The sequence below is a fragment of the Zingiber officinale genome, chromosome 8B, assembly GCF_018446385.1.
Source record: "Zingiber officinale cultivar Zhangliang chromosome 8B, Zo_v1.1, whole genome shotgun sequence".
In the NCBI taxonomy this organism is placed as follows: domain Eukaryota; kingdom Viridiplantae; phylum Streptophyta; class Magnoliopsida; order Zingiberales; family Zingiberaceae; genus Zingiber; species Zingiber officinale.
In genome coordinates this window covers 87,809,216-87,830,781 of record NC_056001.1, presented here as the reverse complement: position 1 = coordinate 87,830,781, position 21,566 = coordinate 87,809,216, and the positions used below count along the sequence as shown (strand labels likewise).

Genomic DNA, 21,566 nt, shown 5'->3' with positions numbered 1-21,566 from the left:
CCTTACGGACACGCCGAGGAGTAGAAGTATATCTCCGAACCTCGTTACATCGACGCGTGTTGAGGTTTGATCTTCTTATCTTTGTTTCTTTGTTTTATTTTCCGCTGCGCTAACCTTGATTTGTAGAAAGAAACGAACGATTTGGGGCGGCTATTCACACCCCCCTCTCTAGCCGCGATCATCGGTCCTAACAAGACGGACCGCCGGATGAGGTGGCGAGAATATTAACCGAGTCACAATGTACTAGAGGGGGGTATGCTGAAATGGCTTCTATGTTGACCAAGTCTTCAGAAGTCCTCTGGTCAACGCTACATGCAACCAGCGACCAGATAACCCCGAACTCTGGTACCCCGAGACTCGAGGCAGATCCAACAAATATATAAGTACAAATTAAGACGTATAATAATGAAATAAATATAGAGTGAGTACGGAAAGCATACCCTGGCCCAGGGGACGCCCTCGGATGGGACGCTACTCGAGTTATCGTAACCCGAAAGAGCAGATGACTCTGATCAAGCTGGAGAACTGGATCTGACGACGAGGAGCCGAGTGCGGTGGCACAAAACCGAATGCAACCTCGACGCGCAGGCCGAGCTATAACATCGATACGCAGGCCGAAATAAAATATCAACACGTAAGCCGGAATAAGATCTCAACACGTAGACCAGAAGAAAATATCAACACACAGATCGACTATAACAATAATTCGAAGGCTAGACACAAAGCACACAATCAGGAATGCAATATCAACGTGGATGCCGAAACACAACACATAATAATGACTCCCAAGCCAGATAATAATAATGGCGCAAAGGCATAAATGCCTAATCGATTCGAAGGTCGGAACTCAGCCATGACAACGAGCCGACACATGGAGGCTATCAACAAAGGGGGTTGCGGCAGGTGGCGCCCGTCAATGAGGCCAACAGAAGTCATAGGTAAGTCGATAGTTGCTGCTGGGGTAGACAACCGGAAGGGGCGAAGCCTACGTGAAGCACCACAAGGGGTCCATGGTAGCAGTGGGTCGTTGGCATGAGGCGATGATGAGGTATGATCGTTACTGCTCGCAACGTCGACGACAATAGTGAGAGCTACGAGGCGACGATGGTCAGAAGCGATAAACATGCTACCATAGGCACGTGCAACGCCAACAAAGTCGATGTGCGTGGGCGTCAACAAGGGCGACGTTGTGCGTGAGAGGAGTTGACAGATGACTAGCGACAGTGCTAGCCGCAGGAAGAGAGGAGGAGGAGAAGAAGGATGACATCGACATCCTAGAGGAGAAGGAAGAGGAGAAGTTGTGACCGACATCACAAGGAGAAGAAGGAAAAGGAAGGAGGCGATCATTGCCGACGTCGCAAGGGGAAGAAGGAAGAGGAAGGAGGCGATCGTCACCGACGTCCGTCGCTCGAGGGTGGCGATAAGAGAGGAAACTGCCCTCCTCCTTTCTGTTGGCGACGGCCGAGAAACACGAAGAAGCAAGAAAAAACCCCCCTCATGTGAACAGTGCTACTCTCCAATTAAAGCCCTACATAATGTAATGACAAAAATACCCTTCCTTTTCTCTCTAATTCCCTCCCTGCCCTTAACCTATATCCACATCACTTAGGTAAAATTTAATTTTAAATTTTTTACTTAAATATATAAAAATATTTTATAAGTTTTGAAATTAAATTTTATAATTAAATATATAAAAATATTTTATAAGTTTTAATAGTTTTAAAAACTTGCATTTTATTTTGTCTTGCCTAACCACCAGTTAGGAATTATCCTTGCCAGACATCCGATCCTACAAATCTAAATTTTACTTTGCCTAACCTACAATTAGGACTTGCTCTTGCCAAACATATGGTCCTACAAACTTGCCTATAATTTAACTTACCTAACCTCCAATTAGGACTTCCCTAGCTAGTCATCCTGACTAGACTTTTCTCTTTCAAACATTAAATTTTATTTGGATCAACCCTTGATCAAACTGACCAGACTTAAATACATTATCAAGCATCGAAACTCTAGAGGTTGATTGTCAATAACATGAGTAATTGATCGTAAGACAATAAAATAATTAACTAGAAGAATTTAAAGTACCGAACATTATCTATTTGATTCACAACTAATACAATAATAATCAAGTCTTATCTCACTACGTGGAGTCGACTAGATTCACAAATAATACAGTAATCAAACTAATAAAAACAAAAAAGGAAAATAGCATAGATAATATGATTTAGGGCATCAGTATGTACTAGGCTTTCAAAAATATCTTAATTTAAAAAACAAGAATGAAATAACAGCTATAGGTGTTAAAAGCAACTGATAATTTATATAAATCAGATAAATAATTTTCATGGATAATGAAATAAGAATAATATTTACTTAAAAAAAGGATAATCCTGTGCACAAAACTCCCGTCATACAAAGTCCCAAAGAAAAATCTATTATACATAACTTTACCTTACTGTTACTGTTTACAAAAAGCATTTCCAGGATTCATAATAAATATTTGAATCAATCTAAGAAAGGAACGATTAGATAAAACAATTCCATTCCATCAAAATGATTCATGTTGTTTTGCGCCTCCGTCTGAACTGTATGCACATAAATGCAAATCTTGCATCCAGTTATTCAAGAGGCGTTTTATCAATTGTATATAAATAATTCTCGAAGAGAAAGAATCAATGAACTACCGGAAAACAAGCAAATGAAAGGGTTGGTGTAAGATTGGCTGTGAACCATATTGAGAGCCATAGCACTTCAGAATTAACAAAATTCACTCATCTAATGTATAAATTTTCTTTTCAGTGTAAATGATTATAAGAAAAGAAACAGATATAAAGAACAAAGAAATATAAATATCTTGCTCATGTTACCAGAACGTACTTGTGAAATTGAGGTCTAAAAGTATAAATATGTAATAGTGTTGGTTAAATACAGGCAGCATAAACACAAGTTCATTTGTGCTGCAAAGCGCGTACCTTAATCTATTCTCGCACAGAGTTTACACATCAAGATACTGATATTAAAAAAAGATTCAGTACTTGTGCATCAAATCATCTATCAAGTTTACAGTTTAGTTTTCCTATTGTCAACCATGTCTCCTATACCAAATAATTTAAATTTACAATAACAGCTCAAAACATTGTAACCAATCAGATTAGCAGATGCAAAAGCAATGATATATAGCAGTGTTAAGTGATAAAGGGCAACACAAACATCAATCTATTTGTGCTGCAATGCTCATCCCATAATTATTCTTGCACAAAAAAGGTAAGCAACCGAATAATTGATTTTGCAAGGAACCTCAGTACCTGTGCCTTGGTCTAAGTTTAACTTTCAATCAACTAATTGTACTATACCCATGAATATTAGCACATACATGAAAATTTATGATTCGGTATCCTGCAATCATAAACTTTTCTAAATGCACAACTTACATATATAAGTCTATAAACTTTTCTAGTAGTGAAATTATAATATAGGATAGGGAATCTCCTTCAATTAAAAAGCACCCCAAATGACTATTTCAAAATATGCCACTATTATCATAGGATCACAATGTGGTCTAAAAAATATGCATAGGTTAAATCAAAAACAAATAGTAAGGCCTAATTAATAAATTCATATAAACAAGTAGTCTTTGATACTAATCAAACTGAAATGAGACATACTATCCAAGCGTATATCGCATTTGACACCAGTTAATATTGAAGCTTCCAGCAATTTATATCATATTACTTGAGAAAACTAACCAAGGATAACATATGAAAATAAATGTCTCAATGAATGAATGAAGGTTTCTTCCAAGCAAAACATGTTGAGTAGAAGATAAGAATGTCAACAAGATAACATCAAACCATATGCTGAAGAATTAGTTATATTGTTAACAAAAATACATGCATGCTGAATGAAACCAAAAACAACAATGTATTGATTAATTGAATGAAATTGAAGGTCGAGATTGATAATTAGTGTAATATAAATAAATATTTTAAAAACACTTTTAACAAAAAAAAAAAACATTCATCACTTCGTAGAAGAAAAAAAATTGTAAGCTCAGTGGAAGGAAAAGTTGTAATAATGGTGAGAAAGGCTCACGGAGATAACAAACAATATACTATCACCATTGTCCACTGCCCACACCAAACTATAAACTCATCATCGCTACATCCGATCCCTCATTTGCCGAATAAAGCATAAAACACATAGAAAATCCATGAATCAGTAAAGAGAAAATCAACCATTGCACCAAAATTGATCTGAACCCCAACAGGGTAGAAAGCAATCATTTTGCTGTGAAAGAGAGTAAGCAGGGTGTAACAACAGTGGTAAGATCATAGACCAGAAAGCCTCACTGAAATCCGCTAAGATCTTAAAGATCACTCATCATCAGCCAGAAAATCTCGAGCAGAAGTCGAAATCCCTAACACGATGAGAAAAAAACCTTAAACTAAAAACACCTACCGCCACGAAGAAGAAACAACGAAAAATTCACCGGAGAGGTGAGCCAGACCTGAGGGCCATCGAACCATGAATCAACGAAGGAGGCGGAGGCGGATCCTGGACATGCTCCGTATATAAAACGCCCAAGAATTTATAGCGATGGAATTAGATTCACGGGTTCCGAACATTTGCGGCGGGTGAAGAAAGGAATCGATGGATTTTAGGGTTTCCATTTTTTAACGGCTGGGTGATAGGTATATCTCGTCCGATGGATTTCTTGAGGCGAAAGATTGATGCATATCGACCGTCAGATGTGCAAATATTTAAATATATTTATTTCTATTAAATTTATTTACTATAATTTTATTGACTAATTATAATGTTCTTTCCGGAAGACGATGGGATGGAAAATTTAGAATGTGGCGCTCTAGTTGATCATCTGTAGACTTCGTTCGGACCTACAACACAAATTATGTCAGTGCCGAGCCAGGGAAGGGGTCCTCGACGTTGGTCCTCCAACGCTCAAATCAGTCACCGACGATAAAATAGAAGGCAGAACAACAAAATGAATAGTAGCGAGAACAGTGTCTATCGCATATTGCATACCTCCGTCGATGCTTGGACCCTTTTTTATATTATAGCGCGCGTGCACACTCCCCGAGGTGAGCACACTTCCCAAAAATTTCCCTGAAAACATTTGTCAGTAAAGTGTCTCTGACACAGTATCTTAACAGCCCGAGCATATCTCTGAAGTGACAGTGGAAGCTTCCGTCGTACGATCTTCTGGTTATCCATGCTTGGTGTCGGTGGCACCAACTCCTAAAAGGATGTCGATGGATATCAGAGGGAGTGTACTGCTAGGCTGAGCAGGTTGGCCGCTCGGCCGGAATTTTGCTGCCCCGTACCTCGTCCGCTCGGCCGTAACTCCGCTGTTCATGCATTTCTTCCGCTTGGCCGAAGTTCCGCTCCGCTAGTGCCGAGACCTGCTGCTTGGCCGAGCGAGGGTAGTTCCTCGCCCGAAGTTTCTCTCCGCTAATGCCGAGACCTGCTGCCTGGCCGAGCGAGGGTAGTTGCTCGGCCGAAGTTTCGCTCCGCTAATGCCGAGACCTGCTGTGTGGCCGAGCGGGGTAGTTGCTCGGCTGAATGCTGAGGTTTACTGCTTGGCCGAGCGGGGTAGCCGCTCGACCGAAGTCCCGCTCCGCCAAATGCCAGACCTGTTGCCTAGCCGAGCAGGGTAGCCACTCGGCCGAAGTTCCTGCACACCATTTCTTCTTCTGTCCGGCGTCCGATACTCCATTAGGCGTCAGTCATTTTGACCTCCCCGTGTCGAAGGTGGGATCAGATCGGGACCTCCCCCCCCCCCCCCCCGGTCAGGCGTGCTCTCCCGACCGACCGATGATATATGCGCGTTGACCGTCTTGACTTTGACCACCACCGTGGTCGCTATCCTCCGCGGGGGTGGGGCCCCTCATCATCACCGCATCATATGGACTTTTCCCACTTGGTTTCACTCACCAGGATTTTCATTTGCCTAACTTCACTCACTAAGATTTCATAACTGTCTAGCTTCACTCACTAAGACTTTTACTAACTGTCTGGCTTTACTCACCAAGACTTTTTATCACCTAGCTTCACTCACTAGGATTTCCCAATTGTCTGGCTTCACCTACTAGAACTTTTCTCAACTGCCTGACTTCACTCATCAAGAGTTTTCCAAACTACCTGACTTCAATCACCAGGACTTTTTACTTGCCTGACTTTGCTCACCGGTACTTTCCAAACCAAGTGTCCAGTCAACACTGGGTCACTTTGATTTTTTTTTTTTTTTTCATTCTTCCAACCTTCCCATTAGTTTTGTCCTTACCTAACATTCAGTTAGGACTTTCCAGTCAAGTATCCAGTCAACCTTGACTTACTTGACTCTTCTAGTCAACCTTTGACTGTCAATATCTCATATGGAGAATTGCACCTGTAATCTTCATACATTGTCAAGCATCAAGACTCAAGCTTGAGCCAACTCAAGTTTAGTCAACCTGGTCAATTTTGACCCAGGAGAAATTGCACCAACACGATAATCAATCAACAATTGGCTGGATATAGAGCTATCTATATAATGGTAAATCTAGACATGCACATCATAGACATAATATCATTAGACAACTGTTCTCAATGGGAATTATCACTGTTGATTATGTGAAGTTAAAAGATAACCTAGCAGATCCGTTAACAAAAAGGTTAAATAGAGAGTTAGTTACAAGCTTATCATGAGGGATGTACTTGATGTCGATGAGAAATATTAGTGCAAAGGAAATTCAACCTATACAGACTGGATATCCCAAGAACTAGGTTCAAAGGAATAACCTAACTGCACCGACAAAGTTGTTCACTATAGAGGAATGATCCAATGGAACAGTGAAGGATTCAAATTAACCATACAACTTTTAATGATATAATAGAGTAATGTGGAATACTCTTAAGAGTATCACTTATGTGAGAAAGAAGTGGGGGCATCTTCGAAGAGAATTAGAGGCACAATTCGTAGAACTTCTCACAAAACTAGACGTGTTCGTGGCAAAAAACGAATACACTCATGAGAATTTAGTTGTATCAGGGCGAGTCCTAGGTGAGATATGTCAATGCTTACACAAATGGCAGAACAGTTCAATGACATCGTGTCTACTGTCAGTTAATAAGCAAATAGATCTTCATAAGGAAATGTTCAAAGGGTAAAACCTACCTGTCCTAGATTGTACTCAACTATTGATGTATGACCGCAAGTGCGCGACTATGTTGTCAAGTAATAAAAATATTGATCCCATAAAGATTGTTAATTAAGCACTAGTTGAGTCCGCATAATGAATTATCTAGACAATCAAAGGTTGGTTGAGAGCTTGTAAGCTAGAGATTGAGAGAGAGGGGGGGGAGAGCTAGAGAGAGGAAAGAGAGCAAGAGAGAGAGAGGAAAGCAAGTGATCAAGAGAGAAGAGTTGGTTTAGGGGAATGATTCTAGGAGTTTAGTTTCATTATGATGTTAGTTAATGTTTCTATGTATTATTCATCTCCTTAACTTCATGCCTACACTTTTGTAAGATTTCTAACTAAGGTTTGGCCCAACCTTATGAAGATTGCATCGAAGAGTTCACCCAATTTCTAATATTATTAAGTAAAGAAATAACTCTAGAAAGTCTGGTTAAAAGATTATCCTTAGGCTCCCCGGGTATACAATTCTAGAGTTATTCGAGTTACTTCATAATGATAAATTAATGCAACTAAGTAGGAGAAGTAATATAAAAAGTCCGGTTCAAGAGTTATCCTTTATTACATGTGATCCTATCCGAGAGTCGAGTCGATGGACGCTGGGGACGTGACACTCTCTGTTGCCTTCGGATGACCTCCAAGACGACGTGGACCTTCAGCGAACCAGCAACAAAGCCGAGCTGGGAAGGGGTTTCTGGCGACGACCCTCCGACGCTCAAGTCAGGCAATGGTGAGATAAAGCAGAAGCAGAGTAACGAGACTGTAGCTACAGTGAAGAATATTGCATACCTCCGTCGAAGTCTAGGAGTCATTATATAGGATCCCGAGGAGGCACGTGCACGCTCTTCGAGGCGTGCACGCTTCCCAAAGCATACCTTAGAATGGACATGTCAGAAAAATGTGTCTGACGCTATACCGCAACCATCCGAGCATATCTCTGACATGACAGTGGAAACTTCCACCATACGATCTTCTGTCCGATTCGGCCCGACGACCATGCTGTCTGTCGGCGGTGCATGTCTCAAGAAGGATATCGCTAGCTGTCCATTTTGTCCTCTTTTGTGTCTCTTGTCCGTTATTAGGCCGACCGAAGGGGGGGGTGCTAGGCCTCCTTGGCGTTCGGGAGTGAAAAACGTACTAGGCCGAGCAAGAAAGCCGCTCGGTCATATACTCGAACGGTCATGCAGCTATGGGTGTTCGTAACTCAGTCGGACGGACAGAGCAGCTCGGCGTATCAACTCTTTTATACAAGAACCCCTGAGCATCGGAAACCCGACCTGCGGTCGAGATGTCTTCGCGCCGGCCCGGGTGCTATCCAAGCCGATCGGCTAGGTGACCCCTCCGATCGGCAAGACCCTTGGGCTGACCATCTTGACTTTGACTTCCACGTGTCGTTGACCATTGTACGGCCGAGCCCCCTCCTTTACCAGCAGATCGTGTGCCTTCCCCTCAAGTCTAGTTGAAGGAGGCGGTAAGTCCGACTGACTAGACTATTAACTTGGTGGCGTAACGGCCACTCGGCCACTGATGTGAGTGCCTCTCCACGGGGCACTGTGAAGGTGCCCCACAGCCGCTCAGCGTCCCACCCGCTGGGACTTGAAAAGTTTTGTTTGTCGCTAATTGCCTTGCCGACCCGAGGGCGGTTAATGTCTACCCGAGGGCAGTTAATGCCGACGTTTTTAGGACATCTTCAGAATTCATGCAAATCCTTGCCATTAAGGCCGAGCACGTGACCACGCCTGTGCAATGGAGTTCATTAAATGCTCCCTATGAGTTGCTGCCACGTGGGCATGCAGTCGTGCCTGCTCGAGCTGTCAGGGCTGATGTGACTCTTGGCCCATTGAATTCGACAGTCAGATTCACTCCTCGGATCCCGTGACCTGGATCGGATGGCTCCGGTCAGTCGAGCCCAACCCTTATAAGGTCGTTTCTTCTTCCTCCGCCGCTTTGCATCATTATGCTCGCGTTCAACATCTTTGCCTGCGCTCAGTGCTCCGGCGACCCGACTTTTCGGCCTTCCGGTGATCCTCCGTTCTTTCTTCGCTCATCCTCTTGTTTAGTAAGCTCCTTTGCTCTCCTTTTTACTTTTTCGTGGCTCGCTTCTCCTTCAGTCAATGTTTTTTCCACGTCCACTAGTGTTCTCCGCTTACCTTTTTCATCGCAATCTGTTTTCTCGTTCATTGTACTATTCTGGTGATGGCCAGTACCTCTCAGCCCTCTGAACTTGCTCCTGGCCCATAGTATACGACCATGGAGTCACAGTAAGATGCGAGTGACACGGAGAACCTGATCAATGCCTTTGACATTCCTTCTGATTTTGAACTCATTCTGGCTTCGCCTTCCGACTGGCCACACATGCCGCCGCGTGACACGATCTGTTTCTTCCGAGATTAGTTTGTGGTTGGGCTGCGGTTTCCCATCCACCCTTTCATTATCGAAGTTTGTAACTTCTTTTGCATTCCGCTCGCCCAACTCGACCCTAATTCCTTTCGCCTTTTGTGTGGGGTTGTCGTGATATTCAAAATCCATAACATACCTCTCCGCTCAGAGGTTTTTTACTACTTTTATTATCCCAAGCAATCCAAGCTGGGCACTTATCTATTTCAGTCTCGGATCGGCCTAGTTTTTTTTGATAAGATGCCCTCCTCTAATAAATACTGGAAGGATTACTTCTTCTTCCTGCGACTCCCCGAGCTGCCTCCTTTCCGAATAAAGTGGCAGGTCGGACTTTCTACTCCTCCCGCATTGAAAAGATATAAGACTCGACCGGACTATCTCTAAGCTGCAAATATGCTAGCCGGCCTGAAGCTCGATATCCATAAGCTGCTACCAAAGGGGTGATGTACATGTTTGGCCTGAGTCCGAGCCGAACGAAGCTCCCGAGCAGCCTTGGTAAGGAGTTTACTTGTGTCTTTACTTTGAGTCTAACTGATTTTCTTCTTTTGCTTTCGCAGCGAACATTGTGATGGAGTCCGCGCTGTTCGGCATCCTGAAGAAGAAAGCCGACGCGATCGAGGCGGCAGCGGCCAAGGAAATGGAGCGACTTGACATCGCTCCGCTCGACTCTCATGAGGGTAAGAGCCAAACGGCCGTGGGGGAGCCCGCCGCTTGGACCTCTCCCGTTGAGATGGGCGCAACTTCTAGCAAACAGTCTGCCGCTCAGGGCAACGACTCTGAGTCGGGAGACGATCTTCCCCTTATCAGACAGAAACGACGCAGATCGGGGACGCCTCTGCGATCGGCCGCCTCGGTAGTCCAATCGTCTGAACAGACGGGCTCGGTCTCCCCCAGAGACAACCCTCCCTCTGTTGAGGTCCTCTCCTCCGATTGGACCCCTTCCCAGCTAGATCTGCCAACGGACCCTATTGCGGCGCAGCCGGTCAGCTCCTTGCCCTAGCCCGCCAGAGGCTCCGTCACTTGGGCATACTCTTTGCACTTGCCGACCAACCATCTGGTCCCTCGGCGTCTGCTCACACCACGCCCGGCGGGCGCCATACCATAAAGGTTGTTCTTCACCTTCCAACTGAGGCCTTCGTGGCTGAATCCGATCGACCGACGACCCTTGAACACGTTATCATCATCCGAGGGCCGCTCGCCAAAGTATGGGAGGACGCCCGCGCTCGCGTTGCTACCATGCCTCCCGGTTTACTGGCCAACAGCTACCTACAGCACGCCACCGGTGTAAGTTTTTTGTCAGAACTTATTCGTGCTACCTTTTCGATCGGTACTTAACAGCTTCATATTTCTCAGAACTGGGTGGAAAGCGTGGTCGCCGCCAATCATATGGCGATGTTAGAAGAAGAGCTGAAGCAGCTCAAAAGTTTGGCGGGTCGTCCTCCTCTCAAGGACCATCATACGCCGAGCTGCAGAAGGAGCTGACCAAAACTAAGGCAATGCTGGAGGCCGAGCGGAAGAAATCGGCTGATCAGGCGTACATGCTCGGCCAGTTTGAGAAGCAGGTCAAAACCTTTGTGTCACGCTCCGCAAGTGTACGGAAATGTCGCAAGTAATATAAAAGATTATCGTATCCACAAGGACTGGAATAAGCACTAGGAATGTCTCAATGCGAATTAGCTAAACAACTATCCAATCGTTTCAAATGCAAAGTGAAGGTAAACAAATCTAATATTATAGATCAACAAACAAGAATTTAGTGTTTTGGGTTATGATAAAGGGAGATTCTAGGAGTTTCGGTTTCTTTGTAGGATTTCTTGAATGTAAATGGTTCACCACTTCTTATCCCTCAATTGCCTAACACTTGTAGAAAGTTGCCGGTTCTCTCTTGCAATAGATAATCGGCTAAGGACTGAGAAATGTATCTAAATATGATCAATTAGACGTGAACCTACGTTGTCCTTACACAGAAGCGCACCTATTACTATGCCTTCCTCGGATATCAACATAGAAGCCCACAACTTATTAATCTATCAAGATACAAGAAACTAATCACAAGATCCATCCTACTCTCTTGAAAATTCCTATTTCCTCTTCAAGATTATCTCTCAAACGTCCTTACACGGGCTTGCACCTGTCACGTGGATCCCTCGGATGATCGAGTGAGAGTTTATCTTTACAAAGTCCACAAGAAATCCAAACAATCAATCAAGAATGAGAATTAAGCACAAACCACCATTAATCATTCAAGATCTAATTGATACAAGCAAGACAATGTCATTGAAACAAGAAAATGGCAAATCCATAAGAGATTACATCAATCCATCATACAAATACTCCCTTAATCCTAGAATACAATATCTACTCCATGAATCGAGGAAGAATATCCGAAGAAATGAAGATTACAAGCATTTCTTAAATCCTCAATCCAAGAAACCAAGAAAAGGGGGAAAGAGAAAACTTATCTACGAAGAAGCCTCGTCTTCGGATCCAATCCTTGCTCCGGAGTCGAAATCGTCAAGAACTCCCTTAGAATCGCCCAGAAATCCTCCCAAGAATGGGAGGAAACCACCAAATCTTGCCTTCTCCCAAAGGGGGAGAGATCCCCTTTCAATTCATGAAGGAGGGTTTAAATAGAGGAGGAAATCGGGCGCCACACGACCCCGTGACACGGCCGTGTGAGATTCACACGGCCATGTCCTCTTCCTTCTCTGCCGAAACTGCACGGCCGTGTGGTGCACACGGCCAAGACCCTCCTGCTCTCTGGAAATGTTACACGGCCGTGTGGTGCACACGGCCACCACCTGCTTGGTCTCTGGAAACTTCACACTGCCGTGTGATGCACACGGCCGTCACCTGCTTGGCCTCTGGAAACCTCACACGGCCGTGTAGATCCACACGGCCATGTAAGGCATCTGTTCTGATTTCTTCAAATTAAGACACGGCCGTGTGAGATTCGCACGGCCATGTCCTCTTTCCTTCCTGTTAAGACTACACGGCCATGTGTAGTACACGGCCTGATGCTCTCTCCCTTCAATTACTTCCAAGCTTGCCCGAGGACGCATAATCTTCACAAATTTCGACTCCTGTGTACAGAAAATGCACAAAAAGCAGATCTCCGAACCAAAAGAGTAAATATGCTAAAAGGAAAGCTGGAAGTATAAAAATGCATAGATCAAGCATGCTCAAAGTATGTAAATGTGCGTAAAAACATGCATAAAAGAGTATATAATCTACGCACATCACACCCCCAGACTTAAACCTTTGCTTGTCCTCAAGCAAAATGCTGCAGTCTAAATTCATATGTTCTACAACACATTCATAAAACCTAGTGCACTTTCCTAATTCTATCAAAAAGTTTCATTAACAAGCATGATCATGGAAACAAGTAAAGTATGGTTCAAGCATAAGAATCTTGTGCACAGTGTAAAGGTAACTCAACACCCTTCAAGTTTCAATCCATGTCCTAGTCAAGTCGTCATCAAATTTGAATTCCTAGTGTTTCCAGTGAAAGACAAGTAACCAGTGATAGGCACTTACTCACCATTCACTTGGTTCATATTTCTCAACTAACCCAAGGTCTCAAAGGTGTGCTCAATCTCAAGGGAAGCTAAGCAGTCATTTCCCCAGTAACCTAACTCGATCTCAAAGGGGTGACTTGCTAGATTCCACTCATGACAACTATTTTTTATATCCCTTATTATTATTATTATTATTTTTTAAGTGTTTGTATTGTGCAAAACTTATTCACAAATGTACTTTTAGCACACATGTTGGGATATTTTGATTTTTTCAAATGAGCTTTAATGATTTGAGCCTCATCCAGTAACCAAAATGAAAGTTGAGAAATCACCATGGAAACCAAGTACTAAGCAAACAAGATGAATCATGACTATTTCAATGACATCAACTATTCAAGCATCAAGCACAAGTGTAGTGAAGATAAAATCCTTAAGGTTGAACCAAAACTAAAACTCATCACCATAAGATTCTTAGCTTATTAATGCTTCCCAAGATAGAAAAAAGAACTACACAAAATTTACTACTAGCATCATTCGAACATCATGAATCAAGACAATAATCATGCTAACATTTCACTTGAATCCAAGAAAGTATATAAGTGAAGATTTGATGTTCTCAAAAATTTTTTTGCCATGATTATTTCAAAAACAAGCACAATAAAGCAACAAGCAATGAAAATAAGAACCAACATGAAAAACTAACAAAAACAAAAAAAAAACTGAAAACCAAACTAAACAGTACATAACACCCCCCCAGACTTAAACTTTTCATCGTCCCGATGAAATCAAAACGGTGGAGGAGGTGGAGGTGGACGAGGGAAAGGAGGTCTACGACGTGGTTGGCCAATAGGAAAACTAGGAAAACCTGGAATCTCACCCAAGGATCTATGATAGTCATATAAAGCATCTACTTGTTGGCTAGTAAGCATCATACTCTGCATAAAATCTCTCATCCTAGCCTGATCAGTATCATAATCCTGCACAAACTCAGCCACTTGACCTTGAAAATTCCTCGTAAACTGAAAATGATTTTGTACCTCCCTAAACTGATCATCAGATAAAGAGAAGCGCCCCTCCAACATTTTCCGTTGGGAATCTTGCTTCTCATGAAGTGATTCTAGAGACGTACGAAAATCTGAAAAATCAAACCTAGAAGATCCCGTGCCATATGCAAAAGAATGTCTAGCGGGCTCCATAAAACTAGAAGGCTGCGGGTGTCCATATGACGAGGGCTCATGATGTGGCTCAGTGTCTCCAGGTATAGAAGGGTTATCCTCAAACTCTAACTCAGAAATTACCCAATTAGCCAGGTTACGAATAGTAGTTCGTTCAGGAAAAGGAAGGGGTAAAGGAGAACCACTCCTCCTAGGAAACGCAAACCCATTCTCATCCCGAACGATCATTTTCATAGCAAGACATGCATCAATGTCAATCATATCATTACCATGAATTATTTCCAACCCATCAACATCAAGATTTAAATTATAAGCTATTCGGGTAATCAAACCACCAAAAACAATTGATCCCGATGATGCCCTAGCCGATCTTAATAAGGTTTGAACAAAATGAAAACTAGAATCAAACTCAACCTTATAAAGCATAGCCCATAAAGCATAAAACTCAATCTTTTTAACCACCCCATCACTCTCTCCTCTACCAAAAATAGTTTTACTCATGACTCTATGTAGATACCTAAAGATGGGGTTTTGCATATTGGAAGCCTTAGCTCTTGAAGGCTCATAAGGTTGACCTAATCCAGTTATTGCATTCCAAAAATGATTCCAATTAAACCTTGGATCAAACCTACGAGGGCTACCGGTGGTTAATCCAAAACAAGAATTAAAGTCACTAAATACCCATAGAAATTCTTGATTCATTAGTCTAAATGAGATTTTTCCAAAATAATCATCTTCATTATTAAAATGGACATCTAATGAACTTAAAAATTCCAAAACAAGACGAGGATATGTAGGCAAATGTGTGTACATAATATCACTCCAATCCAAAAACCCAATCATCAAATCTACATCTTCCCTAATTCCAAGCATATCAAGAACGGTTAGGTCCATATATCTAGTACACACTATCTTTCTATTGACAAGAATTGCAAATCTAGTTACTTGATCATCATTTCTAAACACAATATTGAATTCATTGTCATTACCTTCGTTGCGTGAAGTCCTTTTGCCTTTGCCCCTTACTGGTTGTTTTCCTTTGTCCCTTGATGGCTCCTTCTCTTTGTCTCCACTGGATACACCACCTCCTTTGCGAAGTTTCTTCAAAATGTTGGACATCTTGATGAGTTTAGATAGAGGAAGAATTATCTAGGGTTGGAAGAATGAAACTTAAAGAACAAAACTTCAAAGAGCAAAGATCTTAGGTTAGGAGAATGAAAAGTCCAAGTCTTAGAGAGGAAGAGAATCCAGATCTAAGAGATCTTGAGAGATTACAGAGGAGTTTTTAAGAGATTGGGAGAGAAAGAGATGTTTTGGAGAGTTAGGGGTGTGCGGAACACGTCCAATATCTGGCCGTGTGAGGTAGAAAGAAGACTTTAATAGCTCCCCTACACGGGCCGTGCAGATCCACATGGCCTCCCCCCTTCTTCCACTGGTTTCCTCGCACGGCCGTGTCTGGGACACGGCCTCTCCATCTTTCTTCTCGGGATTCTTTACACGGCCGTGTTTGAGATACGGCCTAGATCCTTTTCTCCTCGGGAAATCCTACACGGTCGTGTCTGGATGACACAGCCCAAGCACTCCCCTGCTCTGCAACTTTTGCCTGGCCGTGTACAGCACACGGCCGAGCTCAGTTTTGCACCTAACCTGAAAACAAAATCAAAAGAATGCATCAAACTAAAAGAAATTAAGATACAAATCAAAACTAACTAAAAGAACCCTTGGGTTGCCTCCCAAGAAGCGCTTGTTTAAGGTCTTTAGCTCGACCAAACTTGATCATTCGCTTCTTTTCCTCGCCTTTGGAGGACAGATATACTTTTCATTTTTGTTGGGAGATCTTCTCCCAACATCTTCCACCACATTGTCTCCTTCGTTTGGTGGCCTTCCATGAGGGTGGAAATTCCATTCCTCAAGTTTATAAATGCTTGTCCTGCTACAAGCATTTGAAAGAGACGAGACATGGTTAGAGATATTAGATAAATCATATTCCAACCTTTCCTTACCAATTACCAAAGAAAGCTTATGATTTTTGACATCGATAATAGCTCCAGCTGTAGCAAGGAAAGGTCTTCCTAATATGATAGGAATCCGAGTGTCCTCTTCCATGTCCAACACGACAAAATCTATGGGAATAACATTCCCATCCACCTCTACTGGCACATCTTCTATAATACCCAAAGGGTACCTGCAGGAATGATCGGCAAGTTGAAGTGCCATAGTAGTAAGTTTAATGTTTTTGAGACCTAATTTATTACAAATTGAATAGGGAATGAGGCTAACACTTGCCCCCAAATCACAAAAAGCTTTTTCAAAATTTTTTTTTCCTATGTTGCAAGGAATATAAAAGCTCCCTGGGTCCTTTAGTTTCGGGGAAGTGTTCTTCTCCAAAATAGCACTACATTCCTCACTAAGCGCAATGGTCTCAACCTCTCCTCTTCTTCTCTTGTTTGACATGAGATCCTTCAGGAATTTGGCAAATCTAGGCATTTGAAGAATAGCATCAATAAGAGGTACCTCTACACAAATTTCCTTAACTTTTTCTAAAAACTTGCCAAATTCTTCATCTTTCTTGAGCATTGTAAGTCTCTGAGGAAAAGGGACAGCTTTGCTCTGATGGTTCAGTGGAAGAGTCTCTTCAACCTCAATGGTACTCTCCTCATTAGCTTGAATCTGATTTGGTATAAGAGGAGAGAGCTCTTCTTTTTGTATCCCTTTTTGAGCAGTCACTTGGGAGTCTCCCAAGGTCCGCCCGCTCCTAAGCTCAATTCTATTGCAATGCTCCTTAGGATTCACATCAAGTTTTCCTGGAAGTTGTCCTGGTGCTCTGGGTGATGAGGAAGCTAGTTGGGCAATTTGACTATCCTGGATCTTTTGATGCTTTTCAGAATTATCCATTCTCTGAATGAGCTTTGCTAAATCTTGCTTCATTTCATTCTGACTTGAGATAATTTCTTCAAGCATCTTTTCAATATTTGACTTTGGTAAGCCTTGAGAAGATAGATGTTGAAAAATTTGTTGCCCAGCTTGAAAATTTGGTCTTGCCCCCACAGATGGTCCTTGATCTTGATTATTTCTGTAAGAAAAATTGGGATGACTCTTCCATCCAGGGTTATAAGTATTTGAGTATGGGTTGTTCTGCCTTTGATTGTAACTCATGATTGCATCACATTGTTCCAGTTGATTGATTTGTGCAGTGATAGCTCCCAATGGACATGAGTCATTTGAATGCTCTGAACTCCCACATACTTCACAAGATGTACTAATAGCATTGACCATATTAGAACTAGTCCCCATATTCTCAAATTTCTTTGTAAGAGCGTCCAATTTTGCAGACAAAAGAGTGACTGCATCTACATCAAACTTCCCTGATGCTTTAATTGTTGGGTTTACAGAAGAATAGCCACCACTTCTTTCGTTTTCCCATTAATGATGATTTTGTGCTACACTGTCAATAATTTCTTCAGCTTCATCTAAACTTTTGTTCATAAGTGCCCCTCCAGCAGCTGAATCAAGGGACACTTTGGTATGATAGTTGATACCATTATAAAAAGTGTGCAACACTAACCATCTTTCCAACCCATGATGTGGGCATTGTCTGAGCATACTATTGTATCTATCCCATGCTTCAAAAAGAGATTCTGAGTCAGTCTGCTTGAAGCTTGCAATTAAATTCCTCATATGAGCTATTTTGCTTGGTGGATAGAATTTATCAAGAAACTGTTGCTCACACTGCTCCCAAGTGGTGATGCTATTAGGGGCCAAAGAATTCAGCCATTGCTTTGCCCTATCTCTTAGAGAAAACCCAAATAATAATAATCTAACTGCATCTGAAGGAACTCCATTCATTTTCATGGTACCACATATTTCATAAAAGCCCTCTAAGTGTTGATTGGGGTCTTCATGAGGTCCTCCACCAAATTGGTTCTGCTGCACCATAGATATAATTGCGGGTTTGATCTCAAAGTTATTAGCTTCCACTGAAGGTCTTGAAATACTAGATCGAAAACCTCTTGCATAAGGTGCTGCATAATCCTTGAGTGGTCTATTCGCCATGTTCAAATGTTCCTGTTCTTCAATTTGCCTTTGTAGAATTCTTCTTTTATGGAAAGTTCTGTCAATCTCAGGGTCAAAAAGAAAGAATTCTCCTGCAAAGTTAGATCTTCGTATACACAAGAACAAGATAGCAAATGACAGTTCAACAGAAAAAGAAAAATAAAAGAATAAAAAATGCAGAATTAAATTTGTACAAAAAGAATTAACAAGAAGTAAAAGTTATACAAGAAAGTAAAAACAGAAATCTAATGATTAGTTACAACTATGCAATATGAAAGGAAAACAAATGTTATTGTTTAGTCTAACTCAATTGATAATTCCTAATGTTATAGCGCAGTCCCCGACAACGGCGCCAAAAACTTGTCACGCTCCGCAAGTGTACGGAAATGTCGCAAGTAATATAAAAGATTATCGTATCCACAGGGACTGGAATAAGTACTAGGAATGTCTCAATGCAAATTAGCTAAACAACTATCCAATCGTTTCAAATGCAAAGTGAAGGTAAACAAATCTAATATTATAGATCAACAAACAAGAATTTAGTGGTTTGGGTTATGATAAAGGGAGATTCTAGGAGTTTCGGTTTCTTTGTAGGATTTCTTGAATGTAAATGGTTCACCACTTCTTATCCCTCAATTGCCTAACACTTGTAGAAAGTTGCCGGTTCTCTCTTGCAATAGATAATCGGCTAAGGACTGAGAAATGTATCTAAATATGATCAATTAGACGTGAACCTACGTTGTCCTTACACAGAAGCGCACCTATTACTATGCCTTCCTCGGATATCAACATAGAAGCCCACAACTTATTAATCTATCAAGATACAAGAAACTAATCACAAGATCCATCCTACTCTCTTGAAAATTCCTATTTCCTCTTCAAGATTATCTCTCAAACGTCCTTACACGGGCTTGCACCTGTCATGTGGATCCCTCGGATGATCGAGTGAGAGTTTATCTTTACAAAGTCCACAAGAAATCCAAACAATCAATCAAGAATGAGAATTAAGCACAAACCACCATTAATCATTCAAGATCTAATTGATACAAGCAAGACAATGTCATTGAAACAAGAAAATGGCAAATCCATAAGAGATTACATCAATCCATCATACAAATACTCCCTTAATCCTAGAATACAAGATCTACTCCATGAATCGAGGAAGAATATCCGAAGAAATGAAGATTACAAGCATTTCTTAAATCCTCAATCCAAGAAACCAAGAAAAGGGGGAAAGAGAAAACTTATCTACGAAGAAGCCTCGTCTTCGGATCCAATCCTCGCTCCGGAGTCGAAATCGTCAAGAACTCCCTTAGAATCGCCCAGAAATCCTCCCAAGAATGGGAGGAAACCACCAAATCTTGCCTTCTCCCAAAGGGGGAGAGATCCCCTTTCAATTCATGAAGGAGGGTTTAAATAGAGGAGGAAATCGGGCGCCACACGGCCCCGTGACACGGCCGTGTGAGATTCACACGGCCATGTCCTCTTCCTTCTCTGCCGAAACTGCACGGCCGTGTGGTGCACACGGCCAAGACCCTCCTGCTCTCTGGAAATGTTACACGGCCGTGTGGTGCACACGGCCACCACCTGCTTGGTCTCTGGAAACTTCACACTGCCGTGTGATGCACACGGCCACCACCTGCTTGGCCTCTGGAAACCTCACACGGCCGTGTAGATCCACACGGCCATGTAAGGCATCTGTTCTGATTTCTTCAAATTAAGACACGGCCGTGTGAGATTCGCACGGCCATGTCCTCTTTCCTTCCTGTTAAGACTACACGGCCATGTGTAGTACACGGCCTGATGCTCTCTCCCTTCAATTACTTCCAAGCTTGCCCGAGGACGCATAATCTTCACAAATTTCGACTCCTGTGTACAGAAAATGCACAAAAAGCAGATCTCCGAACCAAAAGAGTAAATATGCTAAAAGGAAAGCTGGAAGTATAAAAATGCATAGATCAAGCATGCTCAAAGTATGTAAATGTGCGTAAAAATATGCATAAAAGAGTATATAATCTACGCACATTACTTTGACCACAAGATAGAGCTAGCGACCACTCGGAAGAATCGTGCCATCGTCGATCTAGACGCCAAGAACGTGGAAGCTCGAGCTCTGGAGCAACGGGTGAAGGAGTTGACCGACCTGCAGGATGCTGAGAAAAAAGGCCACTCGGCGGAGGTGACAGCTCTCAAGGATGAAATGAAGGCCCTTCAGGAGGCTCTCGAGGCCTCTCATGCTGCTTTCAAAGAGTACCAAGAGGTTGAGACGAGCCGCTTCGCTGTAATGATGCAGAACTACATTCGCTCGGACGAATTCGTTCAGAAGGTTTGCGACCGGCTCGTCCTCGCTTTTGAGCTGGCCATTACTGCCATGACGGATTATCTGAAGGCCAAGGGTCACCTCCCGGAGTCCCTGACCATCCTCGTCCGGGAACATGCCGCACTCCTTAGCAACATGCCTAAACATCTCTTTAACTTTCTCGAGTGAGGTTTAAGTGTTGTTGTAATTCGGTTGTTTGGCCAGCGAATCGTATTTTCAATGGAACTCTACTTTTTGCTCTTGTTTGCTTGTTTTCTCTAGTCAGCGAAGATAATCGAGTGGCTCGAACGGGTGTCGTGCCAGTAGGTCATGGTTCCCTCCTTGTCCTTGGGATTTATGGTTTCAACCCGGTCGGGGGGTTTATAGTCGCCGGTCGGACGTCGTCGCTCAACGGTCTTCAGGCCGGGCAGTTTATAGTCGTCGGTCTGACTCTGGCGTTTAATGTCGCCGCTCGACGGTCTTCAGGCCGGGAGGTTTATAGTCGTCAGCCCGACTCTGGCATTTAACGTCGCCGCCCGACGGTCTTCAGGCTGGGAGGTTTATAGTCGCCGGTCCGACTCTGGCGTTTAACGTCGCCGCTCGACGGTCTTTAGGCCGGGAGGTTTATAGTCGCCGGTCTGACTCTGGCGTTTAACATCGTCGCTCGACGGGTAAATGGAGCTTGGTCGTTCAGCGCTGACTTGGTATCTTGTTTCTTGATTTCATTCCTGTATTTAAAGGTGCCAAAGAACGGAAAGTACACATAATGAATTAAATTGGGGCACCTTTCACCCATCTCGGTATGACTGGAGATGGTTAGCGCTCCATGGTCATTCTAGCCACCGTCCGTCTTCATCTTCAAGGTAATAGGTGCCCGATCGGAACTTTTCGATGATCCTGAAGGGTCCAGCCCAGGGAGCCTCCAGCT

General features: G+C 42.8%; 1 long non-coding RNA gene, 3 other non-coding genes and 1 pseudogene across 4 annotated transcripts; 1 reads left to right on the top strand and 4 right to left on the bottom strand.

The window, feature by feature from the left end:
• Nucleotides 1-2,497: 2,497 nt before the first annotated feature.
• Nucleotides 2,498-2,637, bottom strand: LOC122018351. The gene has a single exon (XR_006121762.1). It is a non-coding gene; the product is annotated as a small nucleolar RNA snoR138 (small nucleolar RNA).
• A 1,411-nt stretch (nt 2,638-4,048) lies between these two features.
• LOC122018336 lies at nt 4,049-4,165 on the bottom strand. Its single transcript, XR_006121748.1, has one exon. It is a non-coding gene; the product is annotated as a small nucleolar RNA Z152/R70/R12 (small nucleolar RNA).
• LOC122014520 lies at nt 4,054-4,663 on the bottom strand. Its single transcript, XR_006120696.1, has 2 exons — nt 4,511-4,663; nt 4,054-4,420 (listed from the first exon to the last, which is right to left on the bottom strand). It is a non-coding gene; the product is annotated as an uncharacterized LOC122014520 (long non-coding RNA).
• Nucleotides 4,305-4,393, bottom strand: LOC122018335 (annotated as a pseudogene).
• A 13,197-nt stretch (nt 4,664-17,860) lies between the features above and the next one.
• LOC122018276 lies at nt 17,861-17,966 on the top strand. The gene has a single exon (XR_006121701.1). It is a non-coding gene; the product is annotated as a small nucleolar RNA R71 (small nucleolar RNA).
• The last annotated feature ends 3,600 nt before the right edge of the window (nt 17,967-21,566 follow it).